Source organism: Dermacentor albipictus, unplaced genomic scaffold, assembly GCF_038994185.2.
Source record: "Dermacentor albipictus isolate Rhodes 1998 colony unplaced genomic scaffold, USDA_Dalb.pri_finalv2 scaffold_42, whole genome shotgun sequence".
In the NCBI taxonomy this organism is placed as follows: domain Eukaryota; kingdom Metazoa; phylum Arthropoda; class Arachnida; order Ixodida; family Ixodidae; genus Dermacentor; species Dermacentor albipictus.
The window spans coordinates 781,290-806,662 of record NW_027225596.1 but is presented as its reverse complement, the minus strand read 5'-3'; the positions used below and the strand labels follow the sequence as shown (position 1 = coordinate 806,662).

General features: G+C 45.7%; 1 non-coding gene across 1 annotated transcript; it reads right to left on the bottom strand.

The window, feature by feature from the left end:
- Positions 1-19,433: 19,433 nt before the first annotated feature.
- TRNAN-GUU (transfer RNA asparagine (anticodon GUU)) lies at positions 19,434-19,507 on the bottom strand. The gene has a single exon. It is a non-coding gene; the product is annotated as a tRNA-Asn (tRNA).
- Positions 19,508-25,373: the final 5,866 nt, after the last annotated feature.

Sequence of the window (25,373 nt, the reverse complement as noted above, 5' to 3'; positions counted from 1 at the left end):
CTTAGGACACAAAAGATAGCATCAGCAAGAGCTTATGTAGAGCGTGCTATACAGCGAATGAAAATATTCCGTGTTGTCAACAAGAATCCCATGGAGCATGGTGGGATTACTTGAAGACATTGTCATAATAGCTGCAGGCATCACAAACCTTTCATCACCGATTTTAGCAAGACATCGATTTTTGTGAGTCCTGCATCAATACATTTCCCAAACGTATTATGTGCACCGTAAAAGTGGTTCGCGCTTTCCATGCAAGGAATTCTAAACTTTACAGGAGTGGAAGCGCCATGTTCCTTACCAGCAGAGGTGAAGTCACAGCTTGCCGTTATTTTGCATTTGAAATAGACCTTCGTTGGGTTGTCCTCTTACAGATGAGGTGGTAGGCTCTGGTAATGTAATTGCGTGGCTAATTAGAAACTAAAAGCATGTTGTTCCTGTCAGAAGTATTATCTTCCTCTGAGTATTGATTACGTTATTTCGGAAACAATTTACCAAGAATTTCAGGCTTCATCTTAAAACCAGTAACACTAAGATACACATCAGCCAGTCTCTGTATGGCAAAATAAGTCACGTTAATGGTGTTGAGACATCAAATTTTTGGCTTTCGCGTTCTTTGTTTCAAACGTTTCTTATTGCTCCAGGAAGCATGGTGCACACTCGAATATTCTTATATTCTCAGTAAATAAGTTAATATTGCATTATTTATGTGAACAATTTTCAGTTTCGGTTTGTGGGTGCAGAGTTGGACAGTGATGTCAATGTCTAGAAAGCTTGGTCACGTGGGCCCACCAAGCTGTGACGCGCACACTGCTGCATCATCTGGTCTCGCACACACATTCTGTACCAGTGCAGGCAAACAAAACCACGCCGACAGTTGTCCGGGCTAGCTGCAGCAGCTCCAATTATGACTCTGCGACTGACGCGGCTCATTGCCCTCTAGACTCAAGCCTCTCTAGGCTTGCCCGGTGCTGTGGGTCACCACTCATTGCACGTCACTCTAATGTGGTATGACGTCACTAAAATTTTTGTTGTGCTTCCAACACAGTGACATCGGTGTCAATCGCGGTAGCGATGGGTTTCGATCACGAGAACGACCATTTAAGCACACTTTGGAAGAGAATGAAAACATACTTTAAACTTTTCTGTGTCTAGCACTTCATGTTGAGTGTCTTTGCATACAGAGGAAGCCTACAGTATGGTTCTGATAGCCTCAAAATTTGGTGCCTCAACCCCTTTAAACTAGTGGGAAGTGTGAGGAGAGCACTTCTTTTCCTTCATTGAAAAATAATCTTTTATAGTGCCCCTCCTAAAATGGTGTTGTTGGTTCACTTTTGGCACATAAATTCCCCTCCAACAATTTTGTTATATTCCTTGTTTCCATTGTGTATTTCCTTACTATAGCCTGTGGTAATGTTTTGTTTGCATTTTTTTACATCTCCACAATCTTCAGTATTGTTGCAGCGCATTTGAACTTAACATGTGTTGCTACGTTGCCCGAGTTTATTTTTTTTTTGTTAGGAAAACTTAATTGTGCATGGCCTCGTAAGGGCGCCTCACCAGGCCCTATTGCAAATTTTGGTTATACACTGGTACATGTAAGGTGTCGTCTAGAAAGCCTTTTTTTTCGAAGATTTTCAAATTAGTTCACCCGATGTCACTTGGACAACATTGGTTTCTGTAAGCCAAGTACCTGAAGCAATTTCTAACAGGAAATTTGCCACATCTTGGGAAATGGAAGAACCTGTCCTGTTACCATGCTGCCAGAAGGCAAGCTTTACTACCAGCAGACATTTTGTCTCTGCCTCGACTAGGGTGCGCAAGTGTTCTTTCCCGGCCTTCTCCAATACCAAAGCGAAAAGACCATGTCACATGAATGTGTCGTACCCCGCATTTTTAAAAAAATTCTTCACAATTCCAGTGGCACGTTTGCATATTCGGCATTCGGTGATTCACCTGAAGTCATGTGCCATGGCTGGCGATATTGCAAGTAGCCTGTATTGCATAGAGACATTTGTGCGTGTGACCTTGGCTCCATCAAAGCGTGGCGGCCTTGAGAGTAAGTGCGGTCTTCTGTTTGGAAATCCAGCCTTTTTTATGCCACTCAGCCATTTCATACTTTTCAGACACGGTCGTTGCCATGTGATCTACATGCTGCACTTGTTTGCATTGGCCAAACCTGCAGACTTCAACTTCAACACACTTTTTGTAAATTAGCAATGCACATTCTTTTGCAACTTGTATTCTTCATTGAAGTGCTGATTTACGCTATGCATTCTGATGCAAGTTGTTATCTTATGGTATTCCGAGATATTTGCAGTTCACTTATGATCTGTGTGCATAGAGTTGTGGTTATTCTTCAATGCCTGTTTGTTGTCCCTTGCCTTACTTGTATTTTTTCACAAAATAAACCACATGCACTCAATATTTTGTTCACTGTACTCAGTGTCAAGGTGTTTGCCTCATACGGTTTACTCAAGCCCATTTTTGTTGCACTTTTTAGCATTTGAGGGTATATCTTGCAAAACAGAACATGACAAGTAACATGGAACAGTGTCAAACCTGCATACGATGAGTATTTAAAAAGTTTGGCCACCAGAGTTGAGTACCCTGAAAGAATGGTTTGATTCAAATGACCCCAGCTGGTATATGTACCATAATTTATGCTTCTTCCCAATTTGTTGAATACAGTGCAAATGGCTGTCCTGGGAAGCATAACTAAACCACTGGTAATACAACATGGGGAGACACTTGTGCAGATTTAACATCAGTGAATGATAATTATTGACCTCCAAAGAGCATATACAGCTGTCCTTACTATCAACATATCAATAAATGGAAAGTAAGTGACATAAAAGTTTAACATTCACTTAAAACACTTAACAAACAAAGGAGCACTGAAACATTTCCGACTTATCATAGTTACCTCACTACAAAAGGACATCGCCTGCTGCAAAAATTTTTCGAATCATCGAACTGTAAGCGGAATTAGTAGTTATTGCACTGATGCATTGCTTTCTCCTTTCGCCTCAGCTAGTGTGCTGGAAGCTACATGGTGCATAGCAAGGTCCTGGGGGAGTATTCTGAAGGAGTCCACCTAGTGGACTGTCCATTTCGGCCGCTGCTGATTGGCTGGGGCCGCTCGTCCCCTCCTCGCTCGTACAGCTGCATCCAATCAGCGGCGGCCGAAATGGACAGTCCACTAGGTGGAGTCTTACAGAATACACCCCCTGGTCAAGTTTTTTTTATTACACATTGCTACTTGTGCTTCAGGCATGTGTGGCACTCTCTAAACGCGAGATGGACGCCTGGAGCTACATCACTTACAGAGACCAATAAATACACACGGCTGTCTGATCGTCCTGCGAACAGAGCTTGTGGTGGTCGTGTTATCTGTATTATGCAGCATGCCAGTTTCAGGGCCCCCTTAAGAAGGGCACAAACAAAGACAACAAAAGTTGATTTCACGAGTTCTGCCTGAGTCGCCACTGATATCACGCAGTTGCTCGTGCACAAATTGTGAAACAATAACGTATGAGCCATAGGAAATGAACAGTCATGTCGGCAAAAAAAAAGCAGAATATGTATTGTGATAGGTAACCTCAAGCGCCACAGCACAAGGTGAAGCTAAGTTGCAGTTTGGCACATAATAGGATCTCTTCTGCTTACAACGGTGCACGCACATGAACATTTCACTTTATACGATCTTTGCAATATGAACAGCATTGAAACGCAATGTAGAGATGAAACATTAAAGGGACTGACAACTACACCAAATGTTCCAGGATAAGGTGCCAGGAGAAACAGCCGAGATGTGCTTGCACTTTTGCGACAATCCAGCAGTGCACGAGCACTTTGCCTCCACGATCGATGGGTCCCGGAATGCGTTGGCGATTCTCACCACAATCTCGTGCGGGTCCGCTGTCACGCCGGAGGTTTGCACACACGCGCGACCACTTATACTTAATTACTCACTGTAACACTGGTACCGACTAAAATGAGGTGCTCGGCGTCCACTACCCGTTCTCCCCCTACAAAACAGCGCGAATTAACATCGCAGTGCAACAAACTTCATATTTTCACCAAGGACAGCGTACGCGGGGACCTCCGTAAAGCCGCCATATTGCACAGTGTAGCCAGACCGGGCCAGGCTTCGCAGCGCCCCCTAATGTTTATATGAGTTGCGAATAGCACAATTATTCTAACCCGTCATCTGAATTAAACGATGAAGCGGGTGTTACTTCTAGGAGAAATCAAAATACTTAATTTAAGAAATAACGTAATTAAACGCGAATTACGCGAATTAACTTCTTATTTCATTACACTAGTGCACATATTTCAATGTTCGAATTGTAGCCTCTTAGTATGCAAGGCATATCGACTTAAAATGAATTCTGAGGATGACACCGGTTACGAGATATGACACATCAACCTAGCGGTAAATTGCCCGGTTGTTCGTCTTACTTTATTAAAAAAACACCATTGTTTGCACTGCAGCACAAAAGTAATTGGAACGCCAATGCATTTCGTGGGACGCCGAAAACTATATTCTGGAAATTGACGCAGTCTTGTGACTCCATTTCAAGTCGACATACCTTCCATACTCACTAGCTACAATATGTAGATTATGTGCCGCAAATTATTTACAATAATGAGCGTGACAACGTTAATTATTCAAATGGGCATTTTGATTTCTCGCAGAACTTATAACCGCTTCTTCGAGTAATTTCAACAATGCAGGTAGGAAAAGGATGGGAGAGAGCATTACGTCACGCAACCAGCCTTGCCAGGCCGTGACGCCATTCTCTGCTCAGTGTCGGCCCAACACGTGACCTCTTGCGCCGAGATCACGGAGCAAGAACACAGACGTTCCGAAATGGAGGCACTTTTCCCTTCCTCCATGCGAATGGGACTGGAAAAAAAAATGATACGGGTCTACTAAAATCTACCGCGCGGTCTGGCAATGCTCTGAAGTTTTCACCACGTGTTGGGACGACGCTCTTCCCTTCAATCGCGTTGCGCAATGCTGCCTCCTAACCTTCTTTCTTTTCTCCGTGATTCAAATCAAGGGCTAGAACTCTGCTATTTCCAACAGGCAATTTTCTTGAAACTTGGTGCAGCCAACAGAAAAAATTGACTCCATAGCGGCCCTGCGAAAGCGGATGTCCAGCGAATCTGAACACCACCGTTAGATATGCGCAGGAGGAATTCAATGCTTTATTGCTTTAGAGTAATGGTACTTTAAGGTAATAGTACTAATGGAAGTAATAGTAATATTGATAGCACTCACTCCTCAAAGCGGGGCTGCAACAACGTTGAAATCAGTAGTTAGTCTGGTTCTTTTGTATACCAAATGCTAGGGACGTCACTCCCCACGTCGCAAGTTGTCGTCGTCGCAGCCAGTTTGCGCAACAGTGATGTTTCTCGGAAAACGTATTGCGGGGAGCGCTACGTGCTTGGCATTGTTATCAGGAGCGCCTTATCGTCAATTATGTGGGTCGGATGCTTGTTTTATGCTTGTCCTTTATTGAAGCGTATGCTGTAGATCTGTTGTATGCTGCATGCGTGATTCCAAAGAATGTATGCACTGTTTGCTTCACTTTGGTGAGAGCTTGAACCTTCTGCCTTACGGGGCTAGGAAGCAAGGAATAACTTTATTGAGAGGAGTTGGGGTGAAAGGTTATTAGCTCCATGAGTGGGGCCGCAAGTCCGGGGCTCCACTGGCTAGCTGCCGCCTGCCTGACGTGATCCAAAAGCGCAAACTGCACCTCCGGGTCAGAGCTGGCAAAGTGTGCCTTCCATTGCTCCAAAGTGTTGGGTAATATAAATTTACTTAAAAAGTTGTTTAAATTTGGTAATCTATCTTTCAGCCCCACGAAATGTGATATAGCGATGGCGAGCCGCCACACCACGGACAGGTGTGCCCATACAGCGTTGGAAAATTTTTGTTTAATCTTTATAGGTTTGGAAAGACCCCCGTTTGAATTCTGTGGAGGTCTATGGCGTCCTCCCCTTCTAATTATTTGTGGAGGGTGCTGTATTTTTGTCGCATGCCGCGGTGGCGAGCAGGTCATTGTCTTCTCACTTCTCATTCTCACATAGATCATTGTCTTCTCACTTTACTGCTCCTGAATGCTTGAGGGGATTGACAAATGCTGTCGAGGCTCTGCTCAGTTTCTGAGTCTTCTAACAAAAGCATTCGTACTCTTCTTTCCCTGCAGGTCTGTGTGTCCCGGACACCAGAATAACCTGAATCTGTTTGTCAATATCCTGCCTAGGAAATTTTTAACTTTTATCGGGAGGCGGCCGTTAAAAAAGAAATGGCACGCATCCTGCGAGTCCGAGATGGTAATCGTGTGTTTCTCCTCCTTCCGTTCTTGCTCTTTGATCGCCAGGGCAATGGCAAAGCATTAAGCCTTGGCGATCGAGGACGTGTACAGAGAGGCACTCGTCAACATTCTCCTGTGGCCGGCAATTACTGTTGCTACGGCACTTCTCCAGTTGTACCTGGAATCGTCCGCCTACAAAACATTTGTTTTGTTTTTTAGACGTTTACGGAGCCACCTTGCTCTCATCCTCTCTCCACTGTTTTGTTTTGGTTTAGGTCCATATTCTTGGGCAGGGGAGCGACCGAGATCTTGCATCGGACGGGATCCGGGATTGCCACCAGTACTTCGTCCAGGTACGGGGGTACGGTGGGAAGCCCACCCTAGCTAGTATCTCTCTCCCAGCACTCGCCTGGCTTAGACGACTTCTTTGCGCGGTCAGTACCGACGTCTTTAGCTCGGAGTAGGTATTATGTATTCCGAGATCTAATAGTTTTTGGGTTGATGTGCCTACCGGTAGCTCTAGGGCCACTTTGTACGCGCTCCTAATAATAGACTCCATGTTTGCTTCTTCACTTTTGTTTAGTGTGTGGAAAGGTAGACTTACGTTGTCTTACTCACTACAAGGGCCTGTACTAATCTAATTGACTCCACCTCCTTAATTCCTTTTTTGCGATACGTTATTCTTTGTATCGTTCTGGCAACTTGTTTCGTCGCTGATTTTACCATGTTTATAGTGTGGCCTGTACTTCCGTTACTCTGAACCCAGTAAACCCAGAATTGTTGCAACGGTTAAACTACCTCTTTTATTTTGACTCCTTCAATTTCTATGCCTATGTCACCATTACTTTTGTATCTTTTTTTCATGTACCCTGATAATTTCAGGTATATCTGGGGCACTACTGAGCCCGCTGGACCTGGCGAAATTTTCAACTGCTGTTGCAGCCTCTTGGAGTGTCTGCTCCTTGCTAGCCAGGCATCCGCGCGTTGCCCATAAAGTGATATCCTGCGCATATAAGGTGTATCTCAACTGCGGTACTTCATCCAGGGCCCGCCCGAGTCCTCTCATGTCGATATAAAGAGAAGAGGAGAGATTATGGCTCCTTGAGGGGTACCTTTGTTTGGCATCTTAAAAGCTTCCGACGTGACTTGTGCTACGCTTATTGTAGCACTCCGCACTGATAGGAAAGCCTTTATGTAATTGAAGGTGTTTTCGCCACATCCGATGTTGTTTAATTCGGATCGGATGGCCTTATGCGATATAATGTCGACACCTCCTTTTAGATCAAGGACTAGTATTAAATGCTCTCCTCCTTCAGATACGGAGCTCAGGACATCCTCTTGTATGAGGAGGAATGCGTCCTGGAAGCCACAGCTCCTGGCCCTGCACTGCCGCCGGGATCGGCCCACATTTTTGCTGAGGAACACGGGCACGAAAAGTGCCAACCTACTGGAGGCTAACAGCACGATACAACGCACTTGAAATGGTTCAGCGCAAAGCACTTAGCTTTTTTTTCTAACTACCGTAAAACCGACTGACCCACAACTCTCATACAAACGCATGGCACCCAGTCATTGCAACTTCAACGCAAAGTTCGGAGGTTTATCTTTCTATTTTCACCTCTCTTTGCGCGATGACCCATGTCTGTCGATTAGCGTTATTGTTAACAGGAAATCATCACTCTGAAATTTTAACTTCCTATCAGGCAAATTAACATTTCGAAAGTTCTTTTTTTTTCTTGCTGCATTATTGCGGAATGAAACACTCTACCATTGTCATTGCTAGGTTGCTAGGCAGTGATGATTCTATCTTTCTTGGAATTTCATCGCACATTTTCTGATGCATATCTCGAAACTGGTGTAATGCTCAGAATGCCTTTCAAGTGAACATTATTTGCGCATTCAGTGCCTCGGAAGAAGAACGCCTATAGCTGTGGTCTCTTCATTTTCCTGTGCCTCGGACGTTTTTCGATATCAGAGACTGTGCAAGGGCACAACGTCATCCTCCAGGATGGGGGATAGGAATCCCAACCAAGCGTTTGACCCTGGTCGTCCACCACTGGCTGCATCGAAGACAAGGGACCGCACTGGCCCTTCCACTGTCGCCCTTGAATCTTCCGACAGCTCAACGGTTGAAGAAATGGAATCGGACAACGATTTCACACTTGCCGTGGGTCGCCGTTTGAAGAGAAAACTCAGGAGGACATCAACAGACAGTGAATCGTTGCCCAGGCAGGACAGTGGTAAGCAATCATTCACTGTTGCTTACGTCCCTACCACAGCTACCGACGATCTGAATACCTTGAACAGGCAGATCTTAACAGAGTACTTTGAGCGAATTGCGCCAGGTCAAGTCAGCGAGATCAGAATTAACGCACGGAGGAACATCCTTTCGGTGGACGTGAACAAGTCAATTCTGGATACGCTAAAGGCTGCCACACTACTAGGAAACATCCCAGTGCGCTCCTTCTTTGCGTATGGAAAAGGAACCTCGACTGGCGTTATCTCTGATGTGGACAAAGAAATCGCAGACACTGACCTCCAGAGGCTTTTGAATTCCACCGCACCAACAGTGCAGATTCACCGCTTCGGTCAATCCCGGTGTATTAAAATAGTCTTTGACTCTGAAACATTACCTGACTACGTAAAAGTAGGATACGTAAGACACCGTGTGCGCCCTTACGTGCCAAAACTGGTGCAGTGTCGCAAGTGTTTCAAAATAGGACACGTCAGCGCAGCTTGCAAGGGCGGCGTAACATGCCAACGGTGTGGAGGGGCCCATCAAAATGATAGCTGCGATGCTACTGCCCTAAAATGTCCCAATTGCGCCGGTCCACATGAAGCGACATCAAAAGACTGCCAGAAAATCAAGGACGAAATGTCAGTGATTCGAAAGATGGTGCGGGACAACTCCACTCACAGACAGGCTGCTACATCGATACGCCGCCGCAGACGTCGATCGCGACACAGACGACAGCAAGACAAGAGTACTTCCCATACAGATGGACCATCAGCCGCATGGCAAACTCCTCGCTTGCCAAGTTTGCTTCTGCGATCAAGATGCGGGCCCGACGTACCTTCTTCGGCAGCAGCACGTGGAACAGATGCGCTGCATAAAACGACGCTTCCGCCGACCGACTCTGACATTGACTGGCCGTCGCTCCCACCCAAACAAACAGGCTTAAATGCGTCGGGTGATGTGTTTGCAACGGTGGTTGAGAATGATAAGACAGAAAATGAAAATGTCGAAGTATGCTGAAACACCTGATAACTACGATGCGTTCACTTCTCTGCGGACTACAGACGCCGGTTGCTAAGACCGCGCTACATGTTCTAGATGCTTTGGAACCGCTCCTCAAGGCTCTACAATAAGGCATCATGGCGCTCTCTTTTGAAAACCAATTGCGAAGATCTGCAATAATGCAGTGGAATGCCAGAGGCCTACGAGGCCGCCTCGCAGACTTTCGGCAATGGATGTTCGAATACCAGTTTCCCGTGGCTGTAATATGTGAACCAAACATGCCGTCTTTACTACGCGTATCTGGATATGTGCCACTGTGGTCAAGGAATGATCACAATTTAAGCAAAGTGCTGATTTTTGTTCGTCGGAATTTAACGTGCCTTCGTAAAGACATTCCTGCACACGCTTCCAACGAGTACGTTTGCATAACGCTGAAGTACAAGTGGCGCACACTCTCAGTAATTGGCGGGTATATACCCCCAACATCGAGCATAGACTGTTCATATTTGCAGTCCATACTGAAAGCTTGTCCGGGTCCCCACATAGTCATCGGTGACTTGAATGCCCACCATCCCATGTGGGGCTCTGCTTCGACGAACGCCCGCGGTAGAGACTTGGCTGACTTCATGCTTAGTCAAGGCTTCATGGTGATCAATGATGGCTCGCCAACATACCTTCGAGGCTCTTACTACAGCAGTTGTCTTGACATTGCGTTTGTTTCAAAAAGCCTGCTGTCTGCTACACGATGGTGTACTGATCTCGACACCCATGGAAGTGACCATCTACCAACATATGTTCAGTTGAAATGGTTACATCCCCCAGCTCCGCACACTGTGCGTTCTATCGATTGGCCAACATTTCGAGAATCTGTGACCACCGCATGTCAAGCCATCCAAGCACCATCCAATATTGAAGATGTCATCGCGGCAACTTCACGTGACACAACAAAACACCTCAGTGCACCTTCACCTAGATCATCTATTGATGACCAGTACGAGCGACTTCGCGCGATACGGCGTCGAGCAGAACGGAAATACAGAAGGACCAAATCACCATTAGACGTCACTGCATCACGCCGGGCTTAGCGTCATGTCCTGCGCCACCTTGACAAGCTTGACAAACAACGCTGGAGATCATTCTGTGGCTCTCTGGATCCGAGAAAACCTCTCTCTAGAATTTGGCAAATTGTACGAAGCCTTCGCTCGCCTCCACAACAGCTTCACCCGTTCAGCGCTGTGGCCATGCGGCAAGGCCGGCGTGAAGTTGAGGTCGCCGATCACTTTTGCAAATTACTCGTGAGCTCCTCGAACGATATACCAACCCATTCAAGACTGACTTTCCCGTCATCTAGTGATCACCGTCTGGACGCACCTTTTACTATGCACGAGCTCGACGCTGCGATATCTTCTTCCCGCCGATCCACTTGTCCAGGACCAGACGGAATTATATACTCCGCGATTTGTCATCTTGGAGTAGAAGCTCGAGAAATTCTCCTGGCGCTCTACAACTCTACGTGGGACACAGCAACTGTGCCTAATCACTGGAAGTGCAGTCGTCTTGTGGCTTTGCTAAAACCTGGGAAATGCCCGCATGATCTTTCACATTATCGGCCAATAGCCTTGGCAAGCTGTGCCGGTAAAGTGATGGAACGGATGGTACTGAACAGACTGGAATGGCTACTCGAGAAAAGTGGTGGACTTCCTGCTTTCATCAATGGATTCAGAAGAGCCCGATCATCCATTGACGGTGTGATCGACCTAGTATCTTCTGTTCAACAGCAAAAGAGACGCCGTCGTCTGGTTTGCCCAATATTTCTGGACATCAAAAGTGCCTACGGCAACGTCTTCCACCATTCGATTCTTCAGGCGCTTGAGGATATTGGTGTTGGTGGCCGGATGTATGCATGGTTGCAGAGTTACCTCAGTGGCCGCACCATTTTCATGTCCACTTCGGATGGCGAGACTGATAGACATGAAGTTCGCAGGGGTGTTCCGCAGGGTGGTGTCCTTAGCCCAGTATTGTTCAATATGATACTGGTGGGCCTTGCAGACGAGATACCTGAAACAGCGCGTATCAGTACGTACGCGGATGATATCTGTATTTGATCATCTGGGGTCACACGTCCACAAGTGCGTGCAAGGCTTCAACGTGCGGTTACCATAACTGCGAAGTACTTGCGCCGTAGGGGCCTGCAACTCTCAGCAACTAAGTGTGCAGTCATGGCATTTACGCGCAAATCGATGTCAAATTATCCAATCGTTGTCGACGGAACGGCGCTCCCTTTAGTCACCCACCACAGATTTCTTGGCGTGATAATAGACCGCAGTCTTTCTTGGACCAAACATGTTACTGCGCTTAGGGCTAAACTGACCAACTTCATACACGTTCTTCGTGTAATATCAGGACTGAGATGGGGCCCCTCTGAGCGAAGTTTGCTCCAAGTGTACCAGGCACTTTTTGTGGGCTACATACGCTACGGCATGCCTGTGTTATCTAACATGGGGTCATGTTGTATACGCACGCTGGAGAGCCTTCAGGCTCAAGCACTACGGATATGTCTTGGCTTGCCACGCTGCACGTCAACTAAGGGCACAATAGCGGAAGCATGGGCTTGTCCTATCGACATATACAGGTCTTGTGAACCTGTGCGAACCTATCTTCGCCTGCTAACCAGACACTCACACCATCCACTGTCAACGCTTCCAAGCATCAACCTTGACTGTGCTTTTTCTAAAGCTATTGCATGCCACGCAAGCATTGTACCTGCATGATTCCAGGCAACCGACATCCCCGCTACGCCTCCATGGACATTGCCAAGACCACTAGTGAGGCTTCAGATACCCGGAATTAGGAAGAAATCTCACGTTTCCTCCATTGGCTTGAAGCAGCTCCCCTGTCCTATATATTTACTTTATATAGTGGGACTGTACAAGTATATACCGATGGTTCTGTCACACCATCTGCCACAACGGCCGCATTTGTCGTCCCACAACTTGGAATTACTCAACGATTTCGATTAGACCACAAATCGACATCTACGGCTGCGGAACTTGCGAGAATACGGGAGGCTGTCCGTTTTATGAGAACGCTGACACCCCATAAATGGACAATATTGTGCGATGCCAAATCAGCGCTACAGGCGCTAAAATACTTTTTAAACAAAGGACCATACTATCTGCTCGTGCTGGAAATCGTCAAACTTTATCACAGTGCCGAGTTAAGTGGCCACGTGATCACCTTTCAATGAGTGCCTAGCCATTGTGGTGTTTTTGGTAATGAACTCGCTGACAGCGAGGCAAGATCGGCCTCCTCTTCCTCTGATGAAGTACGGATTGCCTACTCGCGACCTCACACCAACTCAATGATCAAGGCAGGACCTTACAAAGGCTTACAGAGCCCACTCTGATAACATTCACAGGCGTCTACATATGGTTGACCCAGAGGGTAAATTCCGTTTGCCCCCGAAGCTTACACGGAGCAAAACATCATTGCTACACACGATTCGGCTCGGCGTTGCTTTCACCCGTCGCTACGCACACCTCATCGGCCAATTGAATAGCCCTGATTGTGTACACTGCCAGAGGCCCGAAACACTGGAACACGTACTGTGCGACTGCCCAGCATATATGCTGGAGCGAAGGACGTTAGACAGTTTCCTAGCCAGCGTTGGCAGACAACTACTGTCGGAGGAAGCTATCCTCGGCCCATGGCCTGACACTGCAAGTTCAATGCGTGCAACAAAAGTATTATTAAAGTTCCTGCAGGACACCAAGCTCGACGAGCGGCTCTAGCGAGGCAACTGTCTCATGTACATAAGCACTCACCACTTCTCTTATCATCATCCATCCCAATACTTTCACTCCCCTTCCCTCTTCCCCAGTACAGAGTAGCAGACTAGAGCGCACTAGCTCAGGTCGACCTCTCTGTCTTTCCTATCAATAAATTCTATTCATTCATTCAGTCGCGACAAATGTGTCCGCAAATTAAGACACGGTTAGCTTCGTTGGTAATGCTCGTTATATAAGGACACCAATAACGACGCAGGGTAGAGAGAATGCGCAAGTATTTGGTCGAAGCTTAACGGTTCACATTAATCACATCAATTGCACTCGTTCCTGACGTGTAAGAATGAGGCTAATGACAGGAAATCAAAGAGGTTACCGTGGTTTTGAGAGCTTCTTATTATTGCGATAGCAATTATATGGACGCTCCAGGGTCATTTTTTACCGTCGCTGTCGCTGAGCTGTTCCGTATAAAGTCCGAGGGTGATAACACTAACGCGACGCGCCGTATGCTAGCTGTATGTGCGAGTGAACACAAGTCAGATAAGCCGATGATCGCTGCTCAATATGGTGCGCGCAAAGGAGAAAGCGCTGAGCAAACGCGCTGTAGTTAATTCTTTTCTTATTAGTCTTGTGGTTTAATTTCAGTCTGCTTTGTCTAGCTCGTGTGCCCGTGCCATGGCGAGCTTGAAATTGAGGTGTTATACGCTTCAAGCAATAGCCGATCCAGAACCCAGCATTACGTGGGGGTGAAAATAACTGTAATTATTGTTAAAAATTTCGCCTTCAGGGTGCCGGTGTCGACCCTTGTGGAAGCGACTCATTTTTGCAATTTCTTTTCAGCGGTAAAAAAGAAACCGCAAGGTATTTTGTGCTGAGGGTGAATGGAACCCCATGGATAGACAATGTGTCGTTACATTTCAATGTCTTACTTTCAATACTATTAGTGCATTGAAGATGATTACGTTGCTGAAAGCATGCTTGACGGAATGCGCCAGGTGCCGCGTTCTTGAAGTATTGTCTAGAAATAATACATTCTCTTTCTCGTAATGTACGCAATTGTAATTAAATTGTGGCCACGATTAAAGCCTGTGCTTGATTTCATTTTATGCAAATCGACACACGACCGAATCTATCATAACTAGCACCTGAAAGCACTTTTTGTGTTTTCTTGCATAACTAATAAAATTATCTTCCTTAATGGAGAAGACATAGAAATAGCATAGGGGTCGTGCGCGGAGCTCTACCGTGGTGGGAACATCTGTAAGCCTTTACTGTTAAACACCTTGATTTTTTTCTTAGTTATGAGACAATTTATCTAAATGCTCTTGAGAAGCTATCCGTATAGTTATGAGACGCTTGGCAGATGTATTGTTTAACGGAGGCAGTAAGCTAGGATTAGAGGTACAGCTGAGGAGGCGGGGTGAACCTGGCGTTTCAGCTGCGGTAAAGGCGCCAGGTTCACCCCGCCGAACGTAATGACGCCTGCACGAATGATGTGCGCAGGCGTCATTCGTGACGCCTGCGCACGTCAGGCGTCACAAATGACGTCATATTTGATACCATGTGAATTTATAAAAGGAGGCGCATTCCATATGGGCTGCTTTTGTTTACCATGACGTCACCGCGAAAGGTTATATCCGAATAGCAAAATGACACTGTCTGGTGAGGGGAGGGGGGGGGGGGGGTGTCATTGTGCTCGGTTGTATGGAGCATGGCGTACTGTATTCTCACAATCTCGGCACGATTTCCACGCAATGTCGGCACAATGTCGGTGCAAGCACACATTGAAGCCACTAGTGGTCCATGCTGTGGTGCCCCGTTCCCAGGCATTCTCGTTTGTTGCAAAAGCAAGCACAACTTTCTTCATTTGATGACAATGCTCTATATACGCTTCCGCGTAACGTGGGATTAAGCAAGGCTTATGTGACCCTAACCGGGGCTCCATAAAGTGTAACTGCGCAAGTGCAAAGGGGCACCCTATAAGTGACCTCCGGTTTTTACATCAATGGGCACGCAGTGAACGAATGTCGGGGACTGTTGCTATCGTTTACTACGAATATTTTGAGCAGATCAATTGCCATTGCTTCGGCGCTGTGTGATCATCGTAGATTTTCGCACCAGTAAACTTCGGGTCACTGAACATGGGCCACGAGGTATGTGTCCCTTTCAATAAACCTTGTTGACCCCAATTTCTACAGCTAGGTATAAGCCACCCTTCAATGTAGTGACATTGGAAGGAAATCAGTCAGGTAGTATAATATTGAAAAAAGAAAAGCGTTCAGGAAAACTTCGAAACTTCACCATTCCGTCTTCTTTGACGGGTACGCAAGATCACTGACAGCCACACGGGCTGTTAGCTGTGGGAAAAAAAATGGCCGGCTGCTGTTTTGTAACTAAGCGTCGAGAAAAGAAGTTGCAGAAAAAAATTGGGTAGAGTAACAATTTTATAGCCAATAGTATTTTTACGTCCCATGGACGTCGTAGTGGAGGTCCAAGGAGAATTTTGCCCAACTGGGGATCTTTAACGTGCGCTGAGATGCACACGGGCCTCTTGGCAATTAGCCTCCATTCAAACTGCAATCTCCGGAGCCGGGGATCAACCCGCAATTTCGAGCTGAGTATACTAGCGCCTTAGGTACTCGGCTACGCCGAAGGGTGATAGAGTAAGGCTATACAGGCATATGAATGTGATGAGTCCAGGTATGTGTGCAACGACTCCCCACTACTGCCGCTTGAAAGCGTATGTGGCCCAGGTTGAAGCGTTAGTAGCTAAATAGCTGAGGGTCGTCGCGAAAGCGAAGGTTTCACACCATTAGGGCCGCTCATTTACTTTATTTGTTTTCTCGTCAACTTGGAGTAGTGGGTCGTCTACGGTATGGTAGAGAGTATGGGGCTGCTGTCATGACGAAACCTCGTCCGTAGCCTATCCGCGGAACAAGTTGTGTCCAAGGTATGTTTGCATATGCGCATCTCATCAGTTGACCCACTTGACGCGAACGTGTTTTGCTGGGCAAACATCAATTATTATATGTAGATCTTTCATAAAATCAATGTAACCTCACTTCTTGAACTGCGTATGCGAAACTAGGTATGTGCCGCAATTCGCTGAACGTCTAAATTGTGAATCAATGTCACTGGAAAAGAGACAGTTATGATGTGATCCTCATTAACAAAACTGGCTCCGCGAAACTTCCATCGGTGCATAGGCGAAAGGACGGTGGTGATGAATTCAATTATTCCTTGATGTGAATTTCGGTCACTGCATAGGTGGCACTGGGCATGTGTCCCAGTAGCACTTATGCAGTGACCTATGCATCGTAGCTTTTTGCGCCAGTAAACTTTAATGGTCGTCGTTATCATACTTGTTTTATTCTGACTTGCGGATGCCTTGTGTCCTGTGGGAATGCCATGCTAGACGGATACTGTACGACGAATACGAATAGTCCATGGATGATGATCGATTCTATTCAAGATTTCGGTTGCATCCTGGCACATCAGCGCCCCTTGAATGTCAGTGAGCTATTCCTTTCTCTGCCCTCTTCGTGTTGCTTTTGGGCGCCCTATGAATGCGCCCCAGTGAGCAACCAAGTGGCCAACATATTATTTACAGCGAACTCTCATAGTGAAGCTGAATACACGGTAGATAAGATAATTTGGCTACCGGTGTTCTGGCTGGAATATAGTAAGTTTAGTTAGAATTTGTCCAGAACGAAGTGCATAATATTTCGGCCAATTAACACTAATATCTCACGCTCTATTATTATTATTCGGTTCAGGATTACAAAGGTAACAGAAGTAACAAGTAAAAATTTTTTGATGCCTTGTTACAACAGAATCTGTTTTGTTGACTGTTCTAACTTCTGACGTGTGTGTGTGCGTGCGTGCGTTTGTGTGTGTGTGTGTGTGTGTGTGTGTGTGTGTGTGTGTGTGTGTGTGTGTGTGTGTGTGTGTGTGTGTGTGTGTGTGTGTGTGTGTGTGTGTGTGTGTGTGTGTGTGTGTGTGTCGGTTTATAGTCTGGTGTCATTTTTACAAACACGGTCCAGTAGATGTGCAGACTTTTACAATTATTCGTGTTGAACTATTGTTGTTTTGTTTAAATACAGTGGCAAAGCTTCCTCATTGCAATGTATGCGTCACTGTGTGTATTTCTGTACAACTTAAGACCTACATACAACATATTCACTTCCTGTACTTGTTGTTGAGTGTATTATTGTGCGTTATGTTGTATGCCCTTTTTCACTGTAACAAACTAAGTGGAAGCCCTGGCTCCGTCAAGCTTGCCTGCCGTGTATCCCGGCTCCTTCCTTTTCGAAAGAAAAGTTAAACTTCGCTGCAATTCATAATCACGATGATTTGCTTGAGTGTCCTGAAGTTGGTACATGACTTGAATGGAGGAGGTGAAGCGTACAGAATTGCCCTGCAATTATAACACCTCGAGTGACGTTCTTCCACCTGGAGCACTATTATGATGCAGTTATTTTGCCATTTCCTCAAGTCCTTCCGCGAGACAAAGCTGGATTGTGAATGGTGAGCCGCGTGGGCTATGTTGGATGCACAGCGGACAGCGTGTTGTGCCTAACGCCATCGCCCGTATGTATTCTAAAATAATTTTAATAAAAATAATAAAATAATAACAATAATAATAATAAATAAAATACATCGTTAATTGAAGCAGTCGCTGACAGCCTTAGCAAGGCTAGTTCTGCAAGCAGATATAGCAACGCTTCTCGTATATTTTATAAGCAACAGTATTTGTGAGACAGATCTAGCCGAAAGCCACGATAGTCAGGTTAATTATTACGTTGCATAACACCACAAACTATTCCAGATGAGAAAGCGGAGAAGGTTCTATTGGTGCAGTTCGTCAGAGTTCTTTATTTTTTCATAAAAATAAAGGCTGTGCATTCCTTTGCACAGCAAAGCGCCGCTGAAGCCGTCGTTGCTATGGGTTCCAGCATGGCGGCCGAGCCATCTCAGATGCGATACGGCGCAAATTTTAGATATACACAGGGTGTTTTCTTTTTTTGTTTTTAGCTGCACGGAATTTTTAAAATTAGAAAAAGAATATAGATCACTGTAACGATATGTTTACCATTCGAGTGTACGAATTGGCAGCCTCTGAATACAGAGCAATTTGCGCACTTACGTGCGTAATTAGCGAAGTTACGGGAATTAACTTTCTAGTTATCAACATTAGGTGCTTACGTGCATTAGGTGCACAATCAACATCGGTACCTTGTAGCCCGTCTTCGACAGTACCTATCTCAACAATTGAATTTTGAATAGTGAATTTCACGTGGGAGCTACGCGAACAAATAGTTCCCCTTGGCAGGTTACTTGAAACCGGAACTAGCTGGAAAGAGAGCTTCTGCGTCGTTGATGTCACCGCAGCCCCCAACCCCGTCTTTCTTCACGTCTCGGCGGCGTTGGCCTAGCGCTTCGATGCCGGCAGGCCGCCAAATTTACTTCGTCATTTCCTTGGGCACACCATGTCCACTTCCACCGACGAAATCCCGTATCAGGGGCCCAAGGGATTGAGGAAGGAAATTTGGCAGCCTGCCGGCACTCAAGCGATAGGCCAGCGTCGCATACAGCATGGAGATAACCCAAGCTGCTCGCGGCGAGCCAGAACGGCGGTGACCTCAGAATGAAAACGCGAGGGGGGGGGGGGGGGCGACATCGACGACACAGACGCTCTCTTTCCAGCAAGTTTTGCTTTGAAGAAACCTGCCAAGGAGAATTAGTTGTTTGCGTAGCCCTCACGTGAAACCCGCTATTCAAAGTTTAATCTTTGGGATAGGTACTGTCGAGTACGGGCTTCAATGTACCCAAGTGCTGTAGCCACCTAATGTCGATAATTAGAGAGTAATTACCGTGACTTGGTTAATTATGCACTCAATTGGGCGAATTGTTCTGTATCTAGAGGCTCCCAATCCGTACGCTCGAAGAGTAAACATACCGTTACCCCGATTTATATTTTCTTAATTTTAAAAATTTGGTGCAGCTAAAGAAACACCCTGAACATAAGACATGCGGTAAAAGAACCTAATGGAGAGTAAAAAGTACGAGAACAAAAAACGCAGCCGCCCCCGGGAGGGCTCGAACCTCCAACCTTTCGGTTAACAGCCGAACGCGCTAGCCGATTGCGCCACGGAGGCTGGACGCTGCACGGGGTTACATTATACCGCCCAAGCATTTCACAAAGACCGATCTTGTGGAAACCTATTGTTTACTAAACACATGCCCGGGACCGTCCCGAGCCCGAAAGTGCCGTATGCTGACCCGCCCAATCACGGCCTAGTGGTTTGAGACCTGACCTCTTCCAGGCCCGGGCCCGAAAGCCTGAACAATGATTGCACTTGAGTCTATAAACTTGGCTTGGATGTAGCTTTAAATTAGCTTATCTGGTGATTTCCAGAATACTATTATACACTGCAACTAGAAACTATTTTAGATCCCTTAAATAGCAATGGGTTACGCGCAGGAGTAACGGTCATGTGCAACTGTACATGGTGGTTTTTTTATAGCTGCGCCAAATATTTAAAGATTGGCTGTGGGATATCGACCAATTCTAACCTATCACCTTAATTAATCGATGAAGCGGGTATTACGTCTAGGAGAAATAAAAATACCTAATTTACTAAATAACATAAGGAAACGGGCATAACGCAAATCAACTTTCTAATTAATTACACTATAGTGGACATATTTCAATCTCCGAATTGTAGCCACTTAGTATGCAAGGCACATCGACTTGAAACGATTTCTGAAGATGACACCGGTTACGAGATGTGCCCCGCCAACCTTCCGGTAAAATGCCTGGTTGTTCGTCTTACTTCATTAAGAAAACGCCATTGTTTGCATTGCAGCATAAAAGCAATTGGAACGCCAATGCATTTCGTGGGACGCCGAAAACTATTATCTTGAAATGGACGCAGTCTTGAGAATCCGTTTCAAGTCAACATACCTTGCATACTCACTAGCTACAACTATGTAGATTATGAGCCGCAAACTATTTACAATAATTAGCGCGATAACGTTAATTATTCAAATAGGCATTTTGATTTGTCGCAGAAGTTATAACCGCTTCTTCTAGTAATTCCGACAATGCAGGTAGGAAAAGGATGGGAGAGAGCATTACGTCACGCAACCAGCCTTGCCAGGCCGTGACGCCGGTCTCTATGCTTAGTGTCGGCCCAACATGTGACCTCTTGCACCCAGATCACGGAGCAAGACCTAGATATTCCGAAATGGAGGCACTTTTCCCTTCCTCCATGCGAATGGGACTGGAAAAAAAAATGATGCGGGTCTACTAAAATCTACCGCGCGGTCTGGCAATGCTCTGAAGTTTTCACCACGTGTTGGGACGACGCTCTTCCCTTCAATCGCGTTGCGCAATGCTCCCTCCTAACCTTCTTTCTTTTCTCCGTGATTCAAATCAAGGGCTAGAACTCTGCTATTTCCCACAGGCAATTTTCTTGAAACTTGGTGCAGCCAACAGAAAAAATTGACTCTCCATAGCGGCCCTGCGAAAGCGGATATCCAGCGAATCTGAACACCACCGTTAGATATGCGCAGGAGGAATTCAATGCTTTATTGCTTTAGAGTAATGGTACTTTAAGGTAATAGTACTAATGGAAGTAATAGTAATATTGATAGCACTCACTCCTCAAAGCGGGGCTGCAACAACGTTGAAATCAGTTGTTAGTCTGGTTCTTTTGTGTACCAAATGCTAGGGACGTCACTCCCCACGTCGCAAGTTGTCGTCGTCGCAGCCAGTTTGCGCAACAGTGATGTTTATCGGAAAACGTATTGCGGGGAGCGCTACGTGCTTGGCATTGTTATCAGGAGCAGCTTATCGTCAATTATGGGGGTCGGATGCTTGTTTTGTGTTTCTCCTTTATTGAAGCGTATACTGTAGATCTGTTGTATTTTGCATGCGTGATTCCAAAGAATGTATGCACTGTTCGCTTCACTTTGGTGAGTGCTTGAAGCCTCTGCCTTACGGGGGCTCCTGGGCCTGCACTGCCGCCGGGATCGGCCCACATTTTTGCTAAGGAACACGGACACGAAAAATGTCAACCTACTGGTGGCTAACTACATCTCTCTATAAACACTCTGTATAACACGATATAACGCGCTTGAAATGGTTGAGCGCAAAACATTTAGGTTTTTTTTTTCTGACTACCGTAAAACCGACTGACCCACAACTCTCATCCAAACCTATGGTGTCCAGTCACTGCAACTTTAACGCAAAGTTCTGAGGTTTATCTTTCTTTTTCTCTCGTTGCGCCATGACCCATGTCTGTCTATTAGCATTATTCTTAACCGAAAATCATCACTCTGAAATTTTAACTTCGTATCAGTCACATGAACGTTTCCAAAATTTTTTCCCTGCACTATTGAGGAATGAAACCCTCTACCATTGTCCTTGCTAAGCAGTAATGATTCTATCTTCCTTGGAATTCCATTGCTCATTTTCTAATGCATATCTCTCAACTGGTGCAATGCATTGAAGGCCTTCTAAGTGAATATTATTTGCGAATTCCCTCGCTACAAACGTGTCCGCAAATTAGGAAACGATTAGCTTCATTTGTAATGTTCGTTATACAAGAACACAATAAATTAGGAGGGTAAAGGGAATGCCCAATTCTTTTGTTGAAGCTGAACGGCTTACATTAATCACATCAATTGAGCAATTTCATGACATGTAAGAACGAGGGTGATGACAGGAAATGACAGAGGTTATCGCGGTTTTAACAGTTTCTTCTTATTGCGATAGCAATTGTATGGACACTCCAGGCGCATTATTGCCGTCACCGTGATGTTTCGCATAAAGCCCAAGGGCGATAACATCGCCGCCGCGCGTCGTATGCTGTATGTGCGAGTGAAAGCAAGCGAGATAAGCCGACGATCGCGGCTCAATATGGCGCGCGCGAAGGAGAACGCGAAGAGCAAACGCGGCGTCTTCCGTCGCGCGAGAGGCTGTGGGGGAGCGAGAGGGAGTGGTGCAGCGTTCTGCTGTGGTAGCAATTGCGCATTTCTAGACCGGGCGCAAGGGGAACTGACGACCGCGACTCAATCTCGCACGCCATATATGCAGGAAAGCGGATAGACAGCGCGGGAGGGAGTCGGGGCGCTTTCGACTCCGCCAACAAGTGCCGAGTTTGCACTGCAGCGTGCGGCCGGGCCCGCCGTATCTTGGAAGTGCTTGAAAGGCGTCTGCACACGGCTCATATATCTTTGTGCGCGCTGTGTTCTCGCCGCCCTTGCGTTGAAGCGATGCACCGCACGAAGGTCGCTTCGCTCGCTCCTACTGTCGCGCTTGCTCACACCCGCTTTTTTACAGCGAGTGTCCGCGCTCGTCGAGTGTGATGCGTTCATGTTTGCTGGTGCGCGCTGACACCATGGTCTTTAATTCGGGTAGTAAGCGAATGTTTCCAGGTTTATGCGGCCGATAAGACTACTGTCCGTACTTCGTATAGCTGCCAACTAATTTGCTACCACAATCGATGCTTCACCTTTCGGGCGACACTGCGACTTCTTTGAGGTTAGAAGGCCTAATTGGTTAATGAAGGTGCCAAGCACAAATATTATGAACGTCTGACGAAGGTGATATGTTAATGCAGTTATCTTTTGAATGGACGATAAATAAAACAACCTTCGACGAAAGGGACGCATGGCGGAACTGCTGCACACAGGCAAGTCATTCACATGGATTAGGATAATTACAGCACCAAGGGCCGTGCCTTGAGGAACTTCTATAGATATGACGGGTGAAATAGAAGAGGCGCAGTCACTGGTGTAAGCATACTGGTGTCAGTTGGTAAAGCGGTTGCATATCCAGCCCAGGCCCCGTACACTCTCAAGTTCAACTAATGGCCACAGAGGGCGAAAAAATCGACCGCGCGCCGCTGCTAACAAAGCCGACCTAGTAGGATCACCTCGGGATTCGTTCGTTAGTTCCAACATTTCCCGGTAGAGGCGTCGTAATAAGCGCAATTTTATCTTACAAACTTTCTCTTACAATTACCGAAGCATTTTCTTTTACATAAAAACAGGGCAAAATTATCATTGCTAATTAGATATTGTACTCTTTGTTAGTAAGTTTATTGTTTCTTCGCCATTATGAACGCAAATAGCGTTCAGCATCATCGATCTTTCACGTGACCTCTGGCCTGGATTTAAAATTTTTACCGGTATTTCCGAGTGCACGGCGGCACGGATTCATTCGTTCGTACACTCAAGACTGGTTGCTTCTTTGTTTCTAAAACTAGTTTCTTGCGCTTCTATGTAACTTGGGGTGAAGTTACGTGTTTGCAAGCGGACATGTAAGCCCGGCAGTTGGGTTTCGGTCGTGAGCCATTCGGAACAGGTCTGCATCGAAACGGGAGCTGGATTTTGCTGCGGCTGACAACGGCAATAACGGTGAGTCGTTTAACATCGCTGCTTCAATCGTTATATAATATCTGTCTCATTACCTTCCAGGCGGGCACAAGTTAACGAACTAGATCTTGCATTACATATGGGCAGTGAGGATCTCAGTTGCTGTTTCCTAAATAAACCTTTACTTGCGAGGCTGTCGTTTGGTTTACACACACAACCAGGAAAGAAAGAGCGATATCGGAACGCGCGTCTCATTTTTCATGTTATTGTAGCCGTGGTTGTAGGTGACTGAGTAGCCTTATCAATATACAGATTAAACTTTTTTTCGAGTCGGCCGGCAACGTCTGTCGTCCACAAAACCGAATAATCCTTTGGTAAAATGAAGTGAAAGTACAGAATTTAATGTATTAAACAGTTGCAAGCATGATACCCATATTTCGTACTTGTTGGTTCCAAATGTTCTTGCTGTTCAGATTGGTTTACCGTAGGGCATTTATTTTTGCAGTAGTGAAGCGGTGCGTCACGTTCGTGGAGAAAAATAATGCATCAGTTCTAATAGCTTCATGACTTTCATGCATTTGCTTGAGTAACTAGCAGTGTGATCACTTCTAGAGCATAAATGAACCCACAAATGTTCTCATTTGTGATCTTAATAGTACTTGCGCTGTTGACATGCATTGTAGTTAGGCAGACATCAATTTTATGGGCAATAGCAATATTTATTTAACATGCTGCTTAAGCACCCTAGAATAGACAGTGTACATTTGCATGTGTTCTGTAGTCGCAAATCATTACAACATATATGTCACACCTTTTTGCATTTCATATTGCAAAACTTTGCTTTTTCAATTTCTGATTCAGTCAAAATTTCTGTTCCAGACATGCAGTAATGAGGACGGCACCAGTATAAAGCAACACACTCCACGCACTAAACAGAAGCTGCTGCCTGCTACGACAAGGTCATTGTGTGGACATTGGCTACTACTACAAGGTAAACAACATATGGTTCAGAAATAAATATGTTTGATCTATGCTGTATTGGCTTGCCGTTTGCAGCAGATATGAATGTTTGTTCATATATATGGTTCAGTATAATTGGTTCGAACATATAAAACCCACATAAATTTGGCTAATCTGTGCTATATCTCACGTGTCACCGTTTTGCCCCAACAGAGTCTATGCCAAGCACATCTTGGTCATCACAGGAGCTCCTATCTGCACCAACAGGAAGGGGCTGGAGCCGAATTTGCAAGGCTTTTACACCAAGAACAAAGAAGCACATGCACAAGAATATGGATGAGATATCAAGTCTGCAAAGGACTGTGTTAAGACTGCAAAGAGCTTCAGCCACCATTCCACCAGCACGGACATTTGGCTGAGTCATCCAAGTAACTCAAAAAGGACTTTCTAGAAATTCTTCGTCTTCAGATGCACCTGCAACATCTGACCAAGCACGGACGACGCTGGCCAAAAGATTGAGTTTCATCAGTTCGTCCTTAATCAGCTTCCAAGCCATGTTAATTCCGTTTGTGCGAAGTGTAATTTTTCTTCTATAAATGCAAGCTTTCTCATTGCCCATTTTTGTTAGAGGTTATTCATCCTCATCCAAATATAAAGGTCAACCTTTATATTTGGATA